General features: G+C 38.6%; 1 long non-coding RNA gene across 4 annotated transcripts in view; it reads right to left on the reverse strand.

Moving 5' to 3' along the window:
• The window catches only part of LOC146443489 (uncharacterized), a 57,856-nt gene that overhangs the window by 20,820 nt on the left and 12,332 nt on the right, over nucleotides 1–24,704 (reverse strand). For 3 of the 4 annotated variants that reach the window (XR_014847855.1, XR_014847872.1, XR_014847844.1), the window contains exons 1-4: nucleotides 19,048–19,196; nucleotides 18,468–18,589; nucleotides 5,921–6,016; nucleotides 3,312–5,197 (exon numbers count right to left, since the gene is read on the reverse strand). This is a non-coding gene — a long non-coding RNA (uncharacterized LOC146443489). Of the gene's footprint in view, nucleotides 1–3,311; nucleotides 5,198–5,920; nucleotides 6,017–18,467; nucleotides 18,590–19,047; nucleotides 19,197–24,704 lie in introns of those variants that run through there. The other variant, XR_014847866.1, reaches the window with a different exon arrangement.

Raw genomic sequence — 24,704 nt, forward strand, 5'->3', positions numbered from 1 at the left:
CTAAGTTATCTATGTAGCATCATTACAAACCTATATGTATAAAAGAAAACTCAGAAAATAAGACAAAAAAATGATCTTGTTCCCAGAAAAATAGAATGCATTGTCCACAGGCAATCCAGTGGAGAAGAATTGCCCAGCAACATTATTCCAATAGATTTCAAAAAAGGCCAAAATGGAAATGTGGCAGGCTGACTGTGCCTTAAGTTCCCAGAGAACATTTTAGCCCCACAAGTCATACTCTGTGTACTTCTGAATTTTAGGACCATGCCAGAAGAAGATGCAATTTTTTGGTCTCAGTTCATCATTTTGGCAGTGGGAAATTATATGGGTAGAAGATGCAAAAATATTTTTTATAAGTTGCTCCAGAGAACATAAGAAATCAAACAATGTTTCTTGCTTTACTAGAGTATGTTCCTTGCACAGGAAAGGTCCTTTTATTATGGCAGATTGTTTATCATCTCTGTATTGAACGAGAAAGCTAAAGGTTTAATTATTTTTCTTCAGTCATTGAATCCTACAACAACACAAGTCTTTAAGCCAGTCTCATTCTCTTCCTCCTGAAGAGTGGCCTCATGGCTCCTGCTGTGGGCAGTTAGATTTCATAGCTGATTCCAAGCTCACTGCTGCTCCTGCCCAGTGTGATGGAGAACTTGCTGTTGTAAATGGATACAGCAGTGCAAAGATGATGGGAAGTGTATCCCTTTGTTTTTAATTTCCCCCCTAAGGGCAATTTGCTCCAATTAGTGCCTCAGCAAGCAATTGTTGCTGCACAGTGCTCTGACTTATTTCTGTTTGAACTGGCTGAGTTGAAGTTAGAGAATCTCTTGTGTGACGTAATAGATACCCTGGTCTAGTGCTCTTGCAACACAGAAGATCCCTTGTCAGGGATTGTGGCTGTGCTCTCAGGAGAAGGACTTTCTTTACCATCTGATTTGGTTCTCTCTTCCATGGTACACAGGAATAATTTTGAACAGTAGCTTTCCTTTGCTGTAAAGGTATCTGTACCTAATGCATATGAGCAAAACAGCACACACAAACGTGCATGAATGATTTTTTGTTGTTGTTATTGCTTTATCTTGTCTGGGTGCAGACCATTCCTCACAGGCAAGTCTCTCACTGGATCTAGTTGTTGGCACTCCTGGAGGGAGCATTGCAACTCACAGCACACAGGTGTGAGAGTCTTCCTCACAGCAGGTACCAGCTCCATTTGTTTTGTCCTGTTTCCCTAAGTGAGGACAAAACAAACCCAGAGAATTATGGAATAGCTGGTTTTATCACATATCCAAAAAGCAAGATACATCAGTACACACAGTGAACTGTTTCACACCAAAAGCTTCATCAGAATAGAAAATTTTAATGATGTAATGCAGAAAGAGTCTTGCCAGAACTTTGACATGTTTCACGCTTCTGATATTAAACAGTTTATTTAAAGGAAAATGCCATGTGAGGATGGAGACCTAATCATGGCTGGAAGGAGATGCAATAAGAATTAGCACTTAATGTCTTTGGTTCCCTAGCAGTACAGCCTTTCTGATCAGCTGGCTGAAAGTGAGAGAAGGCTCTCACACACAAAAATCTGAAATAGTCCATACATTCGGGGAGAAGATTAGCATAGAAAGAGATAGGAGCAAACCTTACCTAAAAGCTATTTGGTACTACTCTGAGGAAGTAATACACCTTAAACTAGCTCCTTATCATTCTCCGTTAACTTTCTCAAAGCTGAAACATTGGATAAACATTAAAAAATTAACCCAAATTATGCATATAATTTTCTTTGAAAAGGGTGGTGCTTTTCAAAATTAAGAAACCTGGTACCACTATTCACAAAGACAAAACAAAATGAAAAAAAACCCCTATCCCTCTTGGAGCATGGGTCCCTGAGGACTGTCAGATAACATATATTCACATAACCCTCTGGGCTCATTTGTTTACTTTTTTGTGTAGTTTGGCTTACGGCCATACAGCAAAAGCAGTAAATAAAGAGCAACTTATGTAGTCAGTTATAGACAACATTAAAATCAAACAGATGTATACAAAATAGAGGAGTTAAAAATACATAATCAGCTTTACCAAACACAACAAATAACTGGAGATAGAATCCAGGCTACAATTATCTCAGTTAAATTATATATTATAGCTTCAGATCTCATTAAACTAATTACAATATTATGTTCCTGTGATGATACTGTCACTGAAGATTGCTCTTGCAATTATACAATTCTTACTTTTTTGCTTCTTTCATTTCATAAATGTGAAAGAGGTAGGAGTAAGTAGTTTTACTAAGTAATACGGAGCCTGTGCAAAAAACTGGGTTACTTTTCTGATGACATCATACCATAATAAGAAGTAAAGTTTATGTGAAGTCTGTTGCTTAATGCCTAGATGCTCCTGTCATGACACCTGTGATCTGTTTAAATGAGAGAAATATTACCTATTTCACTTTTTCTATAAAATGTGCAATAACCTAAAAGGGCTTGGTTTGTCAGTGTGATCACAAGACAAAAGTACTTGACAAAAAAGTAAAAAACATACCTGTGAATACAGATAGATGTCTAAATGGAATGCATTTGAGAGATCTGTATCCCTTAGACTATGGACATTCTTCCTCAGTATTGTGATAGTGACTGCACAACAATGCCTATGAAGGTGAACAAAATTGTCTTGGTTTGTATGGCACCAAGGTAGTTTGCCTGGATTGTAAAATCTGCACAAATCTACCTACATTTAAGATGCTTGCCTGGTTAGAAATGTAACCCCCTTATTAATATGTGTTCAAGAGGCATAAACCATTATAAAGCTGGTTATGCTTGTATCAGTACATTACCATATGAATCTGAACCAAGTTTTGATTTGGTTGTACCATCATATGAACTATGTAAAAGAGCAGTAAAAGAGAAATTAAGAAAATTACCCTGCTTCCCCAAAGAGGTGCTCCCTAACTACATATGCATTTCTTGTACAGAGAAAATCAGTAGTGATTTGCTTAAACAAATGCATTTTGTTTGAATTGAAATGGATTGGGAGTACATGGTTTCAGCCCTTGTCATACTGGCATGACCTAAATAATAATATAAACTGCATTAAACAATCACAATATTTTCAGTAATTCAGCAGTGTTTTGTAATTTGAGAATGACCTGAGATGCAAAGCTGCCACCCAGATAGGTCTGAGCCAGCTCACATCTAAGTTTTGATTTCATCCTCTAAAGTCAGGGCAAGTTCACAGAGTTCTCACCGGTGTATGAAGCTTCCAAAGTACAAGGCTGCCCATGAATGCCATCAGCACTCAGACCCACAGTACATCCAACTTACCGTCAGGAACAAAGAAAATTCCATGAGGCGGTAGACTGAATATCCCTGCAAGATGATGACAGTTCAGAGGAAATCCAGATGCATTTGCATGGGGTAAACTTCTGTAAACATGTTCTGCACTCCAGCAAAGAAATAAATGTCAAGGTAAGCTTGGCAGGCGACAAAAAAGGATGAGTCATATTTCTCCCATTTCATTCCAAAGATGCTATCTTTCACCTTCCTCAGTACTGTAGTCACAAGACTGACAATATTGCTGCTCCTTTATGGGAAACAGTATTCAAACACCATGGATAAATGATTTACCAGAGCCCTACAGTAATTTTTCACACATACTTTGTTTTTATTACCAAAATCTGGAAGGAATAAGTTTCCATATGCAGCAATCAATGTGCAATTGCCTATCTAACATGTTTGTAAGTCAGTCCCCTACCATGCTTTTAGTTGGTCTTTTCACATTAAGATATATAGGATTAAGTCATTTTATGACAGGCTTCTTGTTAAGCAATTAATGGAAAATGTTATGTCCATTTTGCAATAGAAGAAGTGGACGCAGCATTGCTGAGACCATGTTTCCAAGTAATCATTTCCCTCAAGCTGTTTAGCTTCTGATTAATCAAATTGACACATCTTGGAAATTCATTTTTAAGACTGCTATGCATTTTGATTATAGTCAACAGGGATCTGCATGCACCTAGCAGGTCTGAGATTCAGGCCAGCTACTTAGAAATCAAGGAATTAGAAACAAAAGGCCACTTTTGCAAGGATTTGCAGAAGATTATATGTGATGTCTGGGACACAGCCCAGGACTAAACTCAGTCCCTTAGCTTTCAGGACAGAGAATCAGCAAATTGTCATTCCTGCTAATACTACTGAGTAGTATTAGTATTTTCCTAAAAGAAGCATAGAAAGTACTTCTGTCTAGCTCATTCCTATTCTCTGCTGTTTGTTAATCTGACTGCAGCTGATTAATATTTTTTTCTCTGGAATGATTAATTATTTTCACTTTAGTGAACAGAAGTCAGTCCATGATGCAAAGATTGTGATATTAAATGGAGAACCCAGCAGTTTATAAAAGGTTTTCAGCTCAGTTCATCAGTAGTTTATGCTAATTAGACCTCTAGGTGAAACTTTATGTGTAATGGATTCCTTTCCTCTCACAACCTGAAGTATTGCCATTTCTGTTTTCAATTATTTTTTTTAAAAACTGAAATGCATAGAAGAGTTTAATGTTTACCAAAGCAATTCATCCTGAATCTTTTTATGCTTAATATCCCAGGACAGTGATTTTTTCATACTATCCAGGTAAGGTTTTTAGATAGAGATTCCAGGTTGTTGCTTATTAAAAATTACATTTATTCTTGGCCCTATTCTCCTACCATTACTCTTGCAAATACTGATCCTTGAAAATGTAGTAGAAATGTTCTGATGACATGGTGTTGCTCTGCATGATTACTGTTGCAGAATACAGCTAGGTTCTTCTTATAAGTGGTAAATTTCTATCTTATCCAGATGATTTAATCCAAATTATATCTGGATTAGAAAAGCAATTGCTGTCTTTTGAATTCACCAGTAAGCTGGAGATTTCTAAGCATGTCAACTTCAGACTATACAAGTATAAACAAAGCTCATCATTTCCAAAGGATATGGCAGCTGTGGTTTAACACATTCTTGGTTCTTGTTTATGGACATTAATAGGCATGCTGGTGCACAGAGAAGATGTGTCCTGAAAAGCCATTTGGAAACCTTGTGGTGTTATTGGTTCAAAAATCTCCCAAAACTGTGTTTCTGTATTTGGGAGTGACTTCTGGGTCCTCTTGGTTATGAAGAAATCAAAAAGATTTCTTACAGCACTGGGCCTGGAGCTTCAGTTTTACCATTCCCAGGCTCTGCAAGTAAGTAGAGATGTGCAAGTCAGAAATGCTAAAAGCCAGAGGTGTAATTTTGGTTCAGAGAAACTCTGATCTTCCCTACACAGATTCATTCAGCCTTGCTTTATCCATATTAAGCAATGTGATTCCTTCATCTATGTCTCTGCTCATCTGTTAAAGTGACTGGGGTGACAAGAGCCCATGAAACTATCAGCCTCTGTATGATAAGCCAAATAAGATCTTCCCTTACATCTTCTGTCCCCCATCACCTTTTCTCTCAGCCTACCTTTCATATATCTCCTTGTCTGCATTTCCTGCATAAGGTTTCCACCACTTCCTTGCTCCCTGACGGTCTCTCTCATATCTTAATCCTTTTTTTTTTAAAGTTGGAATAAATGGGTATGTGCATTAGACCTGTCAATTCCACACATATTGAATAGCCATGCCCTGTAACCATGAGATGTGTTTACTGTGCCCTTCCTCTCTTCCTTTTGCCCACTTAGATCAGACTTCTTGTGTGGAACTCACCTCTCCTGGCTTCAGACCTGAGACCCTGAGCCAGCTTCTCACGGTTCTGCTCTACAGTAGAATGAAATAGGTGCTTGGAGACATGATTTACCTCAGGCTTTTTAAGTGCTTACCTTTGGACTACTTTAATCTTGTAAGACCTTCTTCCTCTCCATTGACTAGAATGGGGACCCAGATAATCAGCTCAACTACTGAGAGTCCTATTTGAAATACTTTTGGTCAGAAAGATACTAGTTGTCCTGGCCCATGTGGACTGGTGGCAGGCAATGGGAGTTTGGAATAGGAAGATGGCAAAAACCACAATTCCAGCTGTAAACAGAAAAAACCAAGACATATTTAGAGTTGACAGTACCAATAAACTATGTAATGTTGCATGATTTTCAAGCAATTGACTTTTTAAAGATGGAAATTTGTATGTTATACATAAAGTTTTTTAAAAAAATCCAAATCAACAAAAACTGTAATATCATAAATGATCTGGTAGAAAAAGCTTTTAGTCCGTGGGTTAGGCTTGATGCTTTAGATGTTACAGCTGCCACTCTTCATCCAGTTTCTGAACTATAAAGACAGGATTTATGGCCTTACAAGTATGAAGGTGAGGAATCATAATAAAAATAAGCATACTGATTCACATGAAAAGTATGTGCCAAATAAAGCCTTAAATCATTTTATGCAGCCTGTCATTCACACATATTTGACTGTCATCCAAATTGCTGGAATTGTCCTTCACACAGAAAAAAAACCCCTCTGTTTATTTTTAGCATAAATTGGAAGGGCAACATATTATCTTCAAATTAATGAATAGGTCAATTTGGTTTTTTAAGCTTAATAATATTTTCCATTGACCCTCCCTCCTTTACACCTATTTTCATTGCCTAATCATTCACATACTTTATTTTTTTGAGTTTGGGTGAGTCATGAAGTGCACAATTTGATGATAAATATATCATCTCTGCTTCCTTTTAATGTGAACTCAGTGGTGTGATTCACGCCATAAGCCTATTTTACTCATTCTATCCTTTGTTCATAACCTTGACTCTGTTAACATCAACAGTACTGCTGGAATCACATGTTTCTACTTAAAAGCTAACATAAAGGTCTTATCTGCTTTACATTCTATAAATTCTGTCTGACACATTTTTTTCCTATGACTCCAGTTATTCATTTGAAATTGCAAACCTTATTGTATCGCAAGCTGAAGAAACTCACCTTGAATATGAAAGTGATATTTCCCCTCTATGATGCCACATAACTGATTTGTTTGAGTCAATTAAAAATGGTAAAGGATATTTAAGAAGCTCTTTCTTTTACAGCTCAATTCACAATTTCAAGCTCTGCTTGGACTGTTTTCCAGTGTTGTGTTAAAAAATCAATACATCCTGTGTGTGTTGCCCAAACAGAATCACCCTTGGTGCTCTCTTGCCTGACCCCAAAGATTATACCTATATTCACACCATCCCTGAAACCCAGAGAATGTACTCTGCTTCTCCAATTTCACGTGAGTAACAAATGACTTTGCAGTAGTTCTGAGAATGTAATGATTGGTGATCCTGACTGAGACCAATTACGTGTGTGTCATTAAAGCAACATGTAGCTGAGCCATAATAGTCTAAAGATAGTAATACATCATTATGTGTGCTTGTGTCTGAATAGCAAGGGAACATAAGATCTTCCTTAAGAGGAAGTTATTGGAAAATTAAACTAAAAAGGAACACAGTATGTGATGTTTTCTATGCAATCCTTTCAGGAGACTACATTGTGACATTAAATCACTGATTCACTACGTTTGTGTGCTCAGAGAAAGACAATGATTAGAAGTTGATGGTTAATTATGAGGTGGAAAGAAAACAGTAAGACCATTTGGAAGTGAACAGAAAAGCCCACAGATATGTGGTGGGAGATTCTGAAAGCAGAAAGTTTATCAGCTTCCAGACTTAGAACAGACAAGAAAGTGCAAAGACTGTTTCTTTAGGAAGTTTTGTTGGTTTTTTTTCCTGAAAACAAGGGACCTCAGATAAAATATTTTGTCCAGTGATAACTAATAACCAATGGCCTGCCTTTCCATTCAGAGCTAAATATATGCCAGACTTATATGTCTTTTTCACTTATGCAAATGGCAACCTTACTATTAACTTCCATGGGTGAAGACATGCACATTAATTAAAGCACCTACTGGGACTTACTTTTTAAATATATTATTTCACCACAGATCTTTCAACATCTTTGGTTACCATTTCATTTGTGATGTTTAAATAGTGGTAAAACTTTATTTTCCATTTTCATCCAAGGTTGGAGTAAGTTTTGACATAACTCAAATTCCTACGACTAATTTTAATGTTAAGATTAAACAAGGAAGAGTTGTTTTACTTGAAAAGCTCCTTTCCATGGAAACCTGATTTATAGCATGATGTTGAAGAAAGAGACCAGGGTTATCTAAACACTCACTATCCTGTTTACTATGGTTATCAACTGAGGACTAGTGGGTATTTATTACAGAACGGTTAGTTGTTCTGGTACAGCTCACACATCTGGACCTTTTTTCTTTTTTTTTTTTCAGGGTGACCAATGCCTGCTTATCCTGGCTTCAGAGGAGCACAGCACACAAAATCAGCTATTTCTATACATGTGAGAGCTAAACCACCCCTGTAATGCCTTGCCAGCCTGTCCCCGACCCTTTACCTTCCACCCGTTCTTCTTTCCCTCTCTGGTGGGGATACAGCATTCTTCTGCCCCTGGCCCTGGCTCCTCTGGCACTAAGCCACCGTTCTGCAGCAGGTCTGACTGGATCTGATGTCTGCCAGAGACTGCTCTACAGCAGCCAGGCCCCAGAGGTAAGAGCAGGGACTGAGAAAGGCTTCTCCCAAGGAAAATATGACTTATTCATAGGAACAGAGCACTCGGGGAGAAAAATGTTAATGTGAGATGAGTCAATGCCTCACCCAAAAGATCAGCAGGCCTAATGCTTCGTTGGACCCCCCTTTCTGGATGGGAATGCCTCTGAAGGACTTCACTTTTCTTAGCTTCAGAGCACAGATCTTTTTTATAACGAAGCAATGCCTCTGTTTTGTGTGCCTGTGATCTCCTTTTGCCAAGCTCATCTGGTGCAGAAGCTAATGGACACTGGAAACATTCCTGTGACTGCCCTGCTTCATGTACCGCACGCTGCACATCAGCACAAGAGGAGTCCCTGCTTCTAAAATTGAACTCTCTTTCTTAACAACCTCATTTACCAGGACACTGAGCTGGCAAATCAGATGCACACGACTTGCCTGGCTGTGCTGCATCCAAGCTCTGCCTTCCTGCAACATATGCTCTCCCACTGAAGTTCACTGCAGGTAATTTCATCCCTAAGTCCTTGTAGGTGTCTGGCTATCCAATTTTTTTTATTGCTTATTGCACTTGGGAATCTGGGAAAACTCTTGAAATTATTTGTTTCCTTGATGCTTTGACAGACCATGCCATCAGAAAGGCACATGTAATATTCAAGAAATAATGAAATATCTCCCAGCATATCTACAGTAGATTTTAAAACTGTTCAGAAATATCTTGGTTTGTGTTTCATTTAATTATTAGTTGGCAACAGATCAATTATTCTATAATTTGCACTCGAGTAATCTGTAAATATTCACAAACGCGGACAAATCTTTTTAAGTAGTGTGTATATATCTATATATATATAATAAAACTGAAACTCCTACTTAATTTTGTGTGTTTTAAAATTCTGCACATTAAATATGAAGGGCACTATCTAAAGATATAATCTAAGGAATTCTTTTTCTTAAAAGCAGTGACTATGATCCTGGTTCAGGAAGTACATGAAATATTTCAGCATATAGGCTATCTTTCTGAAGATTGAAAAAGTTGGGCAGGACAAATATTTGCTGCCTTTTGTATTACTTATAGGGAGTAGTGGCTTTCCTTGTGTCATTGGAAATGATACAAACATGTATTATTACTTGCTTGTTGGCATACAAGCTAGAAATAAACTAATTATCTATTTAATGTATGCCCTTCCTTCTGGATCTCAGGTTTCAGACCACTGAGCTAAAGTTACTATCAGCTTTCAGGCTGTGAGTTAAATCTCTGCCCCACAAGTGTCACTAGCAGGTTTGCTATTACATTAATTGGGACCAGGATTTTACTCCATGGGTATTTTTCTGAGAAGATCTGAAATGCTGTGTTAAAAATTCGAATGAGAGAAATCTCAGCTTACAAGTACATAAAGCATTCATTTCTATACTTATGTAAAATTATTTGGTCAATACCCAGAGGCAGTTACAGTAAGACTGGTTACAGGTCTTACTTGCTGCTAAATATTCAGCAATTCATATCTAGAATAGATTTTGTTTTACTAAGAGAGAAACAGCCGCCAGATATTTAGCTTGTGACACAGATATGATTTATTTTAGACTGTGCAGCAATCTAGAGTAGATGGCTTAAGCTGCCCAAGTCAAAGGCTGGTTGTCTTAGAAGTCCTTCTTAGTGTACTAGAAAGTTATACATCAAGTTATGCACACGTCGTTGTGCATAACATTTTGCGGGTGGCACAACATGCAGATGTTTTTCCTCACAAAACAGATGAATACATTAGCCAAGGATTTTGGTCTCAAAAAGCAATGTGTTACTTCAGTGACAGCAGACCAGTAGTGCTTTTCAGCTAAAGAAATTCAGCTGTCTCTTGACAGCAAGATGATTAGTAACTTCTTAATTCACCCAACAATTTGGAGCTAACACCAAAAATACTATGGGCTATGTGTACTACACAATAATTCACAGTATTTCACAGGTGCTATGTCCCTTACCATTAGGTGTTCAATTGGAGCAGAAAGAAAATAATATAAGCTCGCAATGTAAAAATGCATTCTTGCTATTTCTGCATAAACTTTTCATCACAAAAGCAAGCTCAGACCATCAGGGGTGAAGGGAGTGCCCAGTGCAGCACCCAGGCTGCGCAGAACTGGTTTTAAGCCAGCTTTATTTTCCTGGTTGTAGAACCCTGTTGGGGCTGTTGTATAGCAAAGTTTAAAGGCTAGTGTAGATGCCAGCAGTCTCAAAAGGGCTATTTTAGTAGTCAGGATTATTGGGGCATAAAAGAACCACAAAGCCCTTGCTCTCTGACTGCCTGGTGCCAATACCACACAGCAAGGGAGTGACAGAAGATGCTTATAGAACATGAGTTTTTCACAGTTCTTTGGGAATATCTGTGACAAATTTTTCTGGCAACCTGGGCTCAGGCAGATCTGCCCTGGTTTGCTGGTGTTATCATTTTGGGGAGATAACTGAAGTGCTGAAAAATACTTTTTAAAGACATGATGCTGATAAATTAAGTTCAAACTCTAAGCAGGGCCCTTCCAAGTGGCAACTCTCCAGGGCTGGACAGTTATAGCATTAACTTCTATAAATCTTTTCAGGAGCTTCTTAGGCTTCAAATGCTTCCAATATTTCGTCATTCCCGTTAAAAAGGGAAAATTGCCGAACCCTTTTTTGGAGGCCAGCATAATTACATTCTCAGAAAGTAATAATAATTTAAAAAAGAAAAGTTGGAAAACACTGTATGTGTTGGAAAACAGACCATATGATAGAATTAGTTAAGTCTCACAGTAAATACTGGCAAAAATGTTAATACAATGGCTTTTCTAGATGTGCTCCTAGAAATTGATGTTGATACAAAAAGGTGCAAAAAGAACTTTTAAGAGGTTTGTTTAGGACTCTTCTTTGTAGCCAGGGAACAGTGTAATTTCAGCTATAAAACCTCTGTCAAACTGTGCACATGTCTCACTGTAAAGTGTGCACTTCGTTATTTGCACATCCCAAACAAAACCAACTGGACCAAATGTTTTTGTTGCTTTACATCAAGTGCTTTTTCCTCCATCATATTTGCTTGCCACTTCTATGCCTGGTAATTAGCATTCTGGGATATTTGGGAGAAAGAAAGAGAAAACAAGTGTCAAAGAAATCTCTTCAGCAGTAAAAGTGATCACATTATTACAGCCAGAAGCTCACAAGACAACATGAGCAGTGTGCTCATGCAGCTGGATACTTCCATCAATGGTTCAAACAAAGCATCACTTGTTTAAAAATGAAAACTCTCCAGTGAACTAACACTTTACAGTAAACCCTCCAATGAAGGTGTGCTTTCTTTTTTTTTTAATGCTGTGACTAAAGTCATTGAGATAAAATTTGGTGTTCATCCTCACATGCTGTACATACAGCAAGACAAAACAAGAGAAGTCAGACAGAACCTGGGACACTGTTATATGGATTCAGATGAAGAAGAGATTCAAACGGATGAAGATTCAAAAAGAAAATGAAAGGAAATATCAGTCTGGAAAATTGAATAAATGTGATGCACTGTGTTTGGACCCTGTTATGTTTCAGACTCTCGGAACACCCTCACTCGGCAAGGCACTACGCTGCCTATCACTGTTTTTTAATCTGATGCATGATGAAGGTGACTTTGGTGTTCACATATGTCTTAAATAAATTAATTCATCTGACACAGAGTCCTCTCTGCCACATGGATAAAAGGAAACAGATTTAGTGCCATTTATACCACAGAAATTTAATACTCATATAAATGTGCTACTGGATTTATACTGAGTTTTCAGAAAGTTGCAAAAGTAGAAGATACAAAGGACTGCTGGATGCAAGAGACTTTTTTCTAAAACATGAATTGTTGGAAGTTCCTAATTTCAGCTTGAGGAACATCTTTTGAGTCCTGTATTTCCCAAGAAGAAGAATTTAAATACTAAATTTTAGTAGTCAGCTCTTGAGCTGGAAACATATTGGGACAAGGGCTCAGTTGAAGCATAAGAATTTTTTTTTATTTTATTTGCAGATATTATAAAGGCTTGGTGCACAGGAAAGCTAAAGCTTCTGAAAACGGCAAATCTTACAAGAGCACAGAGGGAAATATGCTTCTGTAGATGGATTAATGTGGAAAATTGAGACAAGGACCTCTCACTGAGCATACAACTGGATGGTTCACATGGAGTGAGGCAGTGGGGTCTGGATAGATTGTGGTATGGCTGATCATGAGGCCACACTCTCATACTCTTGCACACAGACAAGTCAGTTAAAACAGGCTCAAACCTGCAGGCTAGAAGTGTGCAGGCTCCAGGGGTTCATCTACAGGAAAGCTGAGTGCACATGGGTAGCACCACAGTTGCTTCTGCTAAGGTTCCAGGTGCCCCTGGAGCAAGGACTGCTCATCCTTAGTGTGGCTCATCCAGTTTGTCACATGGTTATTTTTCTGTAGGTTTACATGCTGAGTATGCAAGCAGGTGTATCAGGGAAGGAAGATCACCCTGTGTCAAAGAGAGCTGCTGCTGGCCCTGCTGGCACTGCTTTGTCCTTTCTGCCCCGGGAGGATCCACAGGCAGGACCAGGCTGCACCCTTGGTGTCAGGCTGTGCAGTGCCCCCAGACCAGCCCTGGGCAGAGGGGCCGAGCTCAGCCTCACCTACACCAAGTGTGACTGGCAAACCTCGAGTTTCACATCAGGCTCTTGGACCAGAACAGGACTTTGCAATGTTTCCAATGACTTTCAGAAAGTAGAGGCATCTCACACAGGAAAATATATAAAAGGTTATTTTTAAAGCTATATTTATATATTTATATGAAATATTTATATATCTATATAAATCTAATAGAAATCTATTTTAAAAAGGAGATTTTTAATCCTAGGTACTTACATCCAAATTTAATTTAAAAAATATTTAAGTTATTTAAGATAACATACTTGAATATGTATAATTAATCTCCCATTTTTTATTATGATTTAATTTTGTAAATCCAGGAATAAAGGGATATGGCAATTGGTATCCCAAAGGCATAACTGAATAATGACTTAGTCATGATTTTGAAAGTCTATTCCTAAAAATACTGAACACATTTTCATGTACATCTAGGAAGCTTCACAGAAGGAAAAAAAAAAGGCATCAGTGACAGATCCCGAGGGAATGGCCTGAAGTTGTGCCAGGGCAGAAAGGTTCTTCACCCAGAGGGTGGTTGGGTGCTGGAACAGAGACCTCACAGAAGTGGTCACAGCCTGTCTGAGTTCAAGAAGAGTTTGAACAATACTGTTGGGCACATGGTGTGGCTTTTGGGGATGGTCCTGTGCAAGGCCAGGAGTTGGACTTGATGATCCTTGTGGGTCTCTTCCAACTCAGCTTATTCTGTGATTATAAGGTATTTTTAAAATGATCAGCATTTGCAAAAATGCCATGCTTGAGGGCAATGTAAAGTTTCATATATGTTCTATCACTTCCATAAGCCTCAGTGACCACAGGAACAGCTTAGAGGTGCTAAGTATTTTTCTAGCATCAGTACTTCACCATCTGTTTCCTCCTGCAAATATCATTTTCAGCAGGAGCCCAGGAGGGTATGTAGCAAGCAGTGAAAAATGGCAGAGCTATTTGTAGGAACACAGCATAGGAAAACATCTACTTATAGGGTGGACAGTCACCAAGGGAAGCAATTTTTGGATTTTAGTGTAACAAAACAAAATAATTATACCACACTGAACATTTCTTGCATTTTCAATACCAGATGCTAAAATATGAAGTACCTGATAATGTTTTTAAGTTATATACTGTTCTTGACATAAAATTAGATTGGACAAAATTACGATTAAATATAATACAGCACTGCAGATTCAGGAATTCTTTCCAAGATCAGTAAACTAAAAAAGAAACAAGTCATGCCATTTTCACTCTTCTCCAGTTTCTATGGCTACTGAAAACCAAGCTTAGAAACTGAATGATGCATATGTCTAACTTGGCAAATGAATAAAAGTGTAAATATCAATGTAATTCTGAACATTATTCTAGCTTCCTGTACTTGAGTTCTCTTTACATGAGCTTGAGATGAGATAGAACATAATTACTTGTTAATTGCTTTTTGGAGAACAGGCTGCAAGAAGAGATGTACAGCACCATGAAAAGTTAACAGGCATGAGAATATTGGTTTATATTCAAACTGAACCTTCCACAACACAATAAAATGTTTATGATCAGCTGTTGAGGATCAATCCATTTACCCAAATGTAACTTCACATGAACTGAAGGTCCCACATCTCTCTATCTGCCACCTGACAACAGTGTAGGTCTCTCACAGATTTTGTGTTATCGGCTCTGATGGGTTGCTTAGATACTCCAGAGCTTCTCAAATGGCATCAGGCATTCAATTTAGGCAACTGAAATGCTCTCTTCGTGACTGAAACAGCCTTCAGGCTACCAGAACAACAGCTAAACTAATTCTGGGTTTATGCTCAGGCAGCAGATAATGAACTAAAGGAATTATGCTGGGACATGCAGATTGCACCGAGGATTTAGTAGGCAATGAATAAAAAAATTCATCTGGGAAGGGAACACAACAAAAGTAGTTTGGGAAATGATGCACTGAACACACAAAAAAAGAGACATGGGTTTTGTGTTCTGATAAGATCAAGACAAGTGATGTAACCGGCTTGCCTCTTGATATATCAGATCATATTGGTACAACTTACATGCTCTGGAATGATTACCTGGCACATGATACTGGAAATGATTCAGTATTTAAGTAATGTAGCAGGCAAAGCTCTGTTTTCCTCATGGGTCTTACACCCTGGCTCTCTGAGTTTTCTTCTTTTATACACAGGCTTTGTTCTTTAAGGTGCTATGCAAACCCCACGAAGACTTCATTAAACGTGCAATTTTTAGTTCATAAGAGCACATAAAATCCCTTGACACACGAGAAAAGCACCTCAATACATAATTAATTGCTTGTAAAAATTAAGGCAATTTGATGTCATCTTGGTCCTGCTCTTTGCTGCTCTTATTCCTAAAAGGCTGCCACCCACTATTTGCTGCACAGAGTGTCCCCCCTGCTCAGCTCCATCTTTTGGTTCCCACATGGTGTGCCTGGATGGACCTTACCTCTACTAGCCTTGTCCCTTCACAAGCCATAGAAGGACAACTACACCATCACCACAGCTGCACAGGGGGGTTTCTTCCAGTTCCATTCTGTTTTCTCACAGATAGCATGTTTCTCTTTTTAGCAATTTCCAAGTTTCTCTTTTTTGTCTTAGTAAACAAAGACGTAAGGTAGCCACATTTTCTCATGTATTCTCTCTTCCTCTCTTAGAGTTGTCTGTTCATCATGTTGGAGACAGTTTCAAAGGCAAATAGATTGTCACACTGATTCTCATTTGGGATTCAAATTTACCTAAATGAGAAGGTCTGTCTGTATTAAATAAATTTTAAAACACTTGAAGAAGTTAGTAAAGTGCTAACTGTTTTAAGTTCTTTTGAGGGCAGGAGGATAGGGAAAAGACACATTTTGAGCAGTGAAAATCTGGATTGGGAAAGACTGCCAGTCAAAAATCATGTGAAAGGAGCGTGGTAAGGAAGCAAGAGAAGTCCTTTCAGAACAGCTAAAGAAATAAAAATATCCTCAATCCTTCCAGCTTGCGCTTCTTACTCAGCTGCAGACTTAGAGAACTTGGGAAGCAGCTGAACTGGTACTAGTGGCTTCTTCCCTGCCCCAGGGGTAACAGGAAACTGAGATTGCAGTGGTTCTTCTGCAGTCACCACTGCAGTCACCTTTGCTAAACAAGAAGAGCATTTGATGAGGGATTGGTACTTTTCCATTAAAAAACCCAAACAAATCACAGTTCCCTCTCAACTGTTACAGCAACTGGCACCTCTGTAATCATCCTTTCCACCAATTAATAGTTTTGTTTGGGTATCTTTCATGGGTGATACAAAGCTAAAAGTGGAAAGAGAGTTTAACTAGGACACAGCCACCAAATCTGGCAGTGGATATTTTTCTAAGGATTTTTGTCCATATGAGTTCTGAGCGCAAATGCCAAATGACACTCAGAAGAAAAAGATTAAGCTGATAAAACTTTGCAGCAGGGTTTGTCCTACTATTTTGGCTGCCTGTGGTACACAAATCACATTACATTTTTTGCTTGATTAAAAGGAAAGGAAGTAAAAGCAAGTAATAACCTTCCCTTTTAATTAAACTGATTAAAAAGGATCATCTATGTGTTTGTCCTTTCATTTCATATTTCACTAGCCAAATGGGTTCTCAAACAGAGCTGTACTGCAAGATAGAATGTCTCTAATGAGGTAGCAACTTTTTTTGCAGGTATCTACTTACTTTATCTGGATGCCTCATTGTTAATAGTCTCTGCCCAAGCAGCTGTGCCTGTGATATTAGAACAACATGTTCCCTCCAGTACAGTGTGTGGAGTTATTTCATGTCCAACCAGAGATAAAATGCAAGCTACTCTAAAGGAACTTCCAAATCAGCCTGTAAAAGGAAACTGCAGAGAGACAAGTTGCTTGCAAGGAGAGAGATGAAAGGGTTATGTCAAGCACTTATTGGCCATATTTCTCTTTCACCAGGCCACATTATGTAACCTGCCAGGTGCAGGATACTTGCAGTTTCTAAGAGCTGAACAAGTATTGCAGGTATGTGCAGAGCAAATACCTTTATTTAAATGACATGCTAGGAAAACAGTCATTTTGCATGGAAGTCAGGATGTGAAGGGAACAGGTGGCAGATGCAGATATTTTGGAATGGAGCATGCAAGGGAACAGATTTAATCTGCATTGTTACAGGGGTCAGTGGATATTTCCCTTCCTTATTTACACATATTTACTGAAAAGGGAGGGAGACCACATGGTAATATATTTTTAATCTTAAGTATTCCTGCAGGGCATGGCTGTGAGGAGCTGCAGACTGGCTCTGCTGCAGTGTCACCAGAGAAGGAACTGGTAGTCCCAGGGTGCTGGAATGGCATCCTGGCCTGTGGGCAGAACAGGGGGAGACCTGGGGAGGGGTCAGGGACCCTTAATTAAAGAAATGGTTTGTAATGGGTGCCAAACTTCTAGTTGGTGACATTTAAATGAGGTAATCCCCCATAACAGATCTAGGCTTACTGTGTCTAATGGTTCAGGATGACATTTACTGGGAGACATTCTCACTAGCTGATTTGGGAATCTTAAACTTATTTAAGTGCTTGTGTTTTCTTTACCCTAGTCCTCTGTCACTTGGGTGATTTGTGCCAGGCATCTGGTAGCAGATGTCCTCTGCAGAGGGTACTCCAGCAAAAAGGCATTAAACACTTCAGCCTTTCCAGCATCATCTGTTTTGATCTTTCCTGCCCTCAACGCAGGAGACCAAAGCTTCCTCTTACTATTAGTGCAATTACAGAAGGATTTCCTGTTACTTCTTACAGGCACAGCCTTTCTGCTGCTCCCACCCTCATAGTGTTTTTCTTTCTTGCTGTTGAAGCCATGCTGGGTTTTTTTAGTGTTCTCCTTCTGAACCTGGGTGGGTAACACAACCTTCCACAGCAGTGGCTTGCACTCCCATCCTCTGGTCTCCCAATTTATTTGTTTCCCCTGACTTTACCTATCACCCCCTGAGGCTGGTGAAATTTTCTTATTTTGGGCATCTATTGCCTCACAGTTTCTCTTTACAGAAAATAGGGAACTCCACAACTTCAGAAATAGCCCAGGCTGTTCCCATCATGGTCTCCAAACTTGTTGAATAGTTAATCCTAATGTATTATTTTCCCAAGTAGTTAAAGCTCTTTATTACCACTTCTGTCCTTTGAATGCAGAAATGTAAAAACACTCAGAAATAAACTGCACATCTCTTGCTTTTGTGTGCAGAAACAGTTGCTCACTGATATGTTAGCATATGAAGAGGCCAGAAAAATTTTTTTAAAAATTATATATAAGCTACCCCTGATAAAATATACTCACAGTTCAAAGATAAACACAGCTCTCAGGTCTTGCCATGTAATTGAGCAATCTGTTGGAAACATGAAAACGGCAGACAGCTTTTAAGGAAGGTGTTTGTAGTTTCATTTTTATTCTCTCCAAAACTGCAGAATAATTTAAATATAATTAATAATACTAAAGTATCTCATCCATATTGCAATGAAACTAAGAGAGAATTTCTTGTACTCATTGGTGGATTTTAGCTACAACTGCAAGTATGCAGCAAAATAAGATGTTCAATATTTGAAGTTAAATCTCAGTAACCAAAACTGGGAGGAATAACTTTAATTGTTTTTATCCATAATACTATTACGCTTAAGAATCCCATGTCTTATTGGTTTTTTAAGGAGCAGAGTGTTCTGAAAAAGCCCCATTATTAATGTTCAGGTGTAGAGATCTTGCAAAACCTAGACTATCTAAAACCACAAGCAATAGTATTCTAGCATTAGCTTTATTTAGCTTCACTGTCTTTTTGAGTAATCCGTACTGCTTTGAAAGCTTAACAGTCAAATAAAAAAATTATGATAATCAACAAAATACCAAACTATTGGTGTAAACAAACCTGTACAAGCATACTTCGGATCTAGGGAAAGATGAAATACAGTCGAGGAGTAGCAGGCTATTATGCCTCATTTATTTTTCTCTCTTCATAGGCACAGTAGAAAACCACAAAAGATGTTTAGAAGACGAAGCAGTAGTTTTATCTCCTGCTCTTCATTTTCTTGGCTGAAAAATAATTACAATCAAACCATGGACTGATATCTCCAAAATGAGCAAAATTTGGATGAGTACTTCTAAGTGCAAAAGCACACTTTTCATAATCACTAATTTGATGAAAATGAAACTAGATCAGTGTTTTTGTGAAAGGAAAATACTTGACATCACAACGCCGAGTGGAAGTAAATGTTATTTCTAATATGCCATAAACTCTTTGCATCTGTGGATTGCAGTGGCAGGATGTGCAGTAAATATTTTCAGATTTTTGCTTGTTTATTTTCAGGAGCACTTTGCAAATGAAACTTGCACCATCCTCAGCAAAGATAAGGCAGAGTATGGTCCTGGGAGGCTGTACAAAACCATTCTTACATCACTGGAAAGAGACACAGCATCTTTAAAAGACAATGTTCAGAAATCACAGAGCAATGAAGCATGTCAGAGAGGTGTGCTTATTTCAACAGGTCTTGATTTAAAGCAGAGGGAAGCCGGGGGCTGGGCAGCCCAGCACCTATTCCTGTGGGACACGACAGTGCCGTGTGTAGGCATTCCAGCTCTTGTTCCAGGACAAAATGAGCTTTCGCTTAAACTGAGAGGTATTGAGTAATGAGCCCCTGCACAACACAACAAACTGAACACAACTGTCTCAGCAAGGCTCTACGAAAGCATGGGAAATCTGCCATGGCCCCATGATTTATCATTTTAATTGGAATAAGACAGATTCCATCAACAATTACAGGGCAGAGCAGCAAGAAATCGATGTTTTTCTTTAGCAGCTGTTATTGTGCAGGATAGACAGAGTTAGGGTAAGAACAAAACCTCTTTTCAGTGTAAACAAGTACATAATCTTGAAGAAAAAAGAAGAAAATAAAATATAGAATCAAGATCTTTCAGGTACAAAAAAGAAGAAGAAAAATCATGCCTTTTCCACTACCCTAATATGGTCATAGCCAGTCTTCCTCACCTCTTACAAATTCCTCTGCTAGTGCTACAGCAACTTCTCCCTGCTTCTTGGCATATTTGAACAAGGATTTTCAAAGAGTCATTCTTTGACCTTCCCAGGTGCTGCTCATTTAGAGTTTCATTTTATAGGCAATAAGTCCAGTAGGGGTCAATGAGGACCAAAAGCATTAAAAAACAGAATGCAGCTTAGTATGCCTTGTTAGTGATGTGGAATTTTCACTATGTTAAATCAAGCATTTAAATATTATGCCTCAAAGGTGGTATAAAGGGCCATAATAATTAAGTTTAAAGTTATAATTTTATTTAATACATATCATAGCCTACCAGCTATGTTTTCAAGTGTCTCATAGCTTTGTGAAAATGCCACATTATTAAGCAGAGGAGCACAAGTCTCAGAGCAGGTTAACTTAGTGCAAATGAGTTTCTTCTGCCAGAAAGGCTATTAAGGATCCAGTGTTTCCTAGACCAAAGATCACTATTCCACCCTCTTAATGCATACTGATTTCAGAGCAGGCAGTGTAAGATTTGGGACCTGGTCATCAGTGTGCAATACAAACCTCTGTCTGGAAGAAAGGTGCCCACTTCAGGACACAGGAAGATGCATGTATCCCTAAAGGTAATCTGAAAAATACCTAGCAGATATTCAGCTAGAAATGCCTGCAATGGTCAAAAGCCAAATTAAATAAAAATTTATGACTGTGCCACTCCAATCCAAATGTGAATACTGAAAGCAGTGTAAGTAGAAGTAAGCAACAGATACTGGCCAGCTCCTGTGTGGGAACACCATATGGATAAAATTTTTCACATTGGGACAGATGCATGTGAAAAAGATATGCTGGGAACATACAAAAAAAACCTTGGTTGGGATAAAAAAGATGAAGAGAATTATTTCCTACAATAAAGGCCATGAATTAAATGAAATTACTAGAGCAAACTGGAAACAAATAGATTTATTCCTTTTTACTTAATGCAGAATTAATTGAACTGCAGACCTAGGACTTAAAAGTTCAAACGAGCTGTGAAAAATAAGTGAGATAAATTCTTGGCGTGTAGGTCCAATACTGCCTATGAAACAGGATAATCCATGTGCAGTTTATATTGGAGGATAAATTAATTGCTATTTTTTTGTTTCCTATTGTTGGAAATAGCATTCTGAGATGTTTCATTAGCTACACAAGTTGAAAAAAAGAAGTCAAATATATTGATTTAAACCACTACAGAAAGGGCACATTTGTATTTTCATTACAGTAAAGAGCACTCATACCATGCAGCTGATGAGCTGTCAGTTTTAAGTGATGAACCATGTCTGTTTTGATTGTCATCCCATATCCTTCTCTGTTGCAGCAAAAGAAAGAATAAATTCTAATTCTCAAAGCTAAACTTGTTGCCTAATCCGCATTAATAGTGAAAAACATAAGACTAATTCAATGAAACTAAATGGGTTTTGATAATGTCATGCAGAAACACCAAACAAATTGAAACAACATTTCCTGGAGTTGCATTCCTCTCTAGTCCTGGCAGACATTGAAGCTGAGGGTGCAATATATCATATTTAAATAAATTTCTGTTAATCATTTCATCAAAAATGCACAGAGAGTGGTAAATAGTAGGCTAAAGGGTAGAACACTGACAGTGGCTGTCATGGGTTTGCTAAGCAGAAAAGCAGGAAATTGCCAGACCTCCCTTCTTTCACATTTCTCTCATGCACAAGGGACAGAGAAGAGGTATCTTTTTCCCATGGAAAAAAATCAACAAAACAACTTAAGTTCTAAACTACCTCCTACACTTTCCTGAGAGTTAAAAGCCTAGTTGCATGCTGACCAGTGCTTGGCTCCTCACAGTTACCCACTGTCAACTCGGAAATCTGTAGCACATTAAGAAAGCACAAGTTGAGGACAGCCCAAACTAAAGTGAATTAAAATGATGACAAATATTGCAAAGAATATAATTCCCTTTTTAGTCCATGCTTTGGCAGAGTTTCCATTCTGAAATGCCAGAAAAACAGGGGGAAAAAAGGAAAAGTCTGGGACAACCCATGTTAAAATACAGTGCATCTTGATTTGAGCGATTATGATGTCTTCAAAACTGAAGTCTGCAAACAGCATGTAAGTGTAAAGTGTGGTTTGAGAAAAAAAAACTGAATAAAAATAAGAATATATCACATCAGTCAATCTCTATTTCAGGAAGTGATGCAAGCAAAGTCCGCAGCAAAGTGTGCCTCCCAGAAACACTCTGTCACCCACAGGATTGTGTAACCTTCCTTTGGTGTGAAACACGGTGAGGCTTAGCTCCTGCTAGCAGCAGTTAGCAGCACCCCATGCAACCTTGCTGAAAGTTAAAAAACAAACAAATGCTGTTATTTCCCTTCTTCTGCATAAGTGCGTCTGATTAAACTCCTCTTACAAAGCCCTACAACAGCAGAAATTAGTCCTGCAGTTTCTGATAGGAAAACTGCCAGCTCCACATCCCACCAGAGGGAACGGAAAGGCTGGTTTGCTTGAGATCTGTTCATGTTTTGGATCTTGCCACTTTCACCCCACTGGAGCTCTTAAGTTGCAACTTTGTTCTTTGGGATTTTTTTCCATTTCTCTCATTTTCTCTCCCATCAGCTAATTTTCTTCATTTCTTTCCACTCACAGTTTCCAAAACTGAATAATTAAGGAAAATACATGGTCAGGTAACAAAACTCAACACCTGATAATTACATTTACGCAAAACTCACGCAGCAATTACAGCTGATAAATGACTATACCACATCATTTTTTATTTGGCTGCCACCATAGTAAGTCTTGCACATAGAATGTCCCATTGCATTACCTCAAACCTGATACTTTCTAAGCATATCTACATGGACTATTTCCCAGCAGACTAATGTTTGCCTTAAAACTATTGACTAAGCAAAATAGGACTAAAAGAGAGCACATTATTTGACATTATTTATCTTGCTCTCAGGATATTTAGTTGGATTTTTTTTCTCCCCTATTCCTTTGAGGCCACAGCTTCCCACCACTGCCGCAGCAACGGTTCATCTGCTGTTGTTTCTTGCTTTCTGAGCAGGGCTGGTGGCAGGAAGCCACAATTGCTCCCTGTGTTTATCTCTCCCCATCTAGCAGCCCTGACAGAGTGAGTCTATTTGGATAGCAAGAAGCTGTGGTAACTAAGCAGCCACAAAATTTAAAAGGGACATTTCCAGCTACTTGCACTGCTAAGAGTAAGTGCAAAGCAAGTCTTTTATAACAGAACAAGTATATTTTTTAATGGAAATGGAATGATAAAAAGAAATAGCAGGTTTTGTGTGGGTGCTTTACTTACATAATCTTAAACTAAATCTTCCTGCTTAAGAATAAAAGCTCTTCAACCTAGAGATGGCTTTTGCTGACAAACATATTAGCTATAACTTCATATTCCAGTTACAATCTCTATGTATTTCATCTTGAGCCTTTCTGTGAGAAGTTTAGAACCATGCACAGCCCACGTTCCTTCTTTCTCTAGAATGTAGCTCCAATTTCCTTAGGGAATCAAACAGCCAGACTCACTTAACCCCTTCCTGGAATATTTAACACCTTGCCTCTGGAAGAACTCTTTCAGCCAGATAGTTACAGAAAACATCTGAAAGGGAAGGTCTAAAATGCAAGCTTCAAACCCAGATGTCAGCTTTCCCAAAGGAGGTAGTGCTCAGATCCAGGACTTTGGTTCAAGGCCAGCCAATGAGTCAGGGGTAGACTCAGAGCACATACTGGGATCAGCAATGCCCCTGGTCCTGCCTCCTGAGCTTGGACTACTTCTGTTATTTTTGTATATAAAATAATGACTGCAAAAGTCTCCAAAAAAGACTGACAGAATGGTGATGAGACTGCTAGCAGTAGTTATTCTTCTAGATGGGTTACTAGTACCAATGACAATATTTTACATCAGCGGTGCTCCTGAAAAGTAAGATTTGATCCTATAAACATCACCACAGATTTCAGGTCTTCTGCTCATGCATAGTCCAAGTGTTTGATGAGATCAGGGTGCAATTTTCACATCTAAAGCATCATTATCTTTAGTGGACTTGCATTATAAACAATGAAAAGCACATTTTAAAGAAGGGGCTATTGTCTGCATTTTTGCAAGGGTAAACTCTGCCTATCCTCTGCTCACACCTGTCCTCTGGACACCCTGCTGCCAGCACAGCCCTGCTGGACCAGAGGTGATGCTCACTGTCTTCGCATGGGGTGAGGGCTGGTTTGAGGAGGTGTTTGTGCTTGCTTCCTTAGTTTTTCCAAATGACAGGCGCAATTTCCCAGTGCACTCTGCCTTTTACTGCTTCAGGGATGCAGAGTGGGTCATAAAGTTTAATAGCCCAATTAAGCAGGCTTTACAGTTGCTCTGTGTTGCTCTGAGTGCCACAAAGCAAATTGAGCAAACTAGTGAAGCTGGATCATTACTGTGTCAAAACCAAGACGTGTGTCTGTGTGTGTGTGTGTGTGTGTGTGTGTGTGTGTGTGTGTGTGTGTGAGAAAAACATTCAATACGTGGGCTAAAGTATCCTGAATACAGGAG

The sequence above is a fragment of the Lichenostomus cassidix genome, chromosome 1Aa (assembly GCF_008360975.1).
Source record: "Lichenostomus cassidix isolate B80296 chromosome 1Aa, HeHo_3.0, whole genome shotgun sequence".
In the NCBI taxonomy this organism is placed as follows: Eukaryota; Metazoa; Chordata; class Aves; order Passeriformes; family Meliphagidae; genus Lichenostomus; species Lichenostomus cassidix.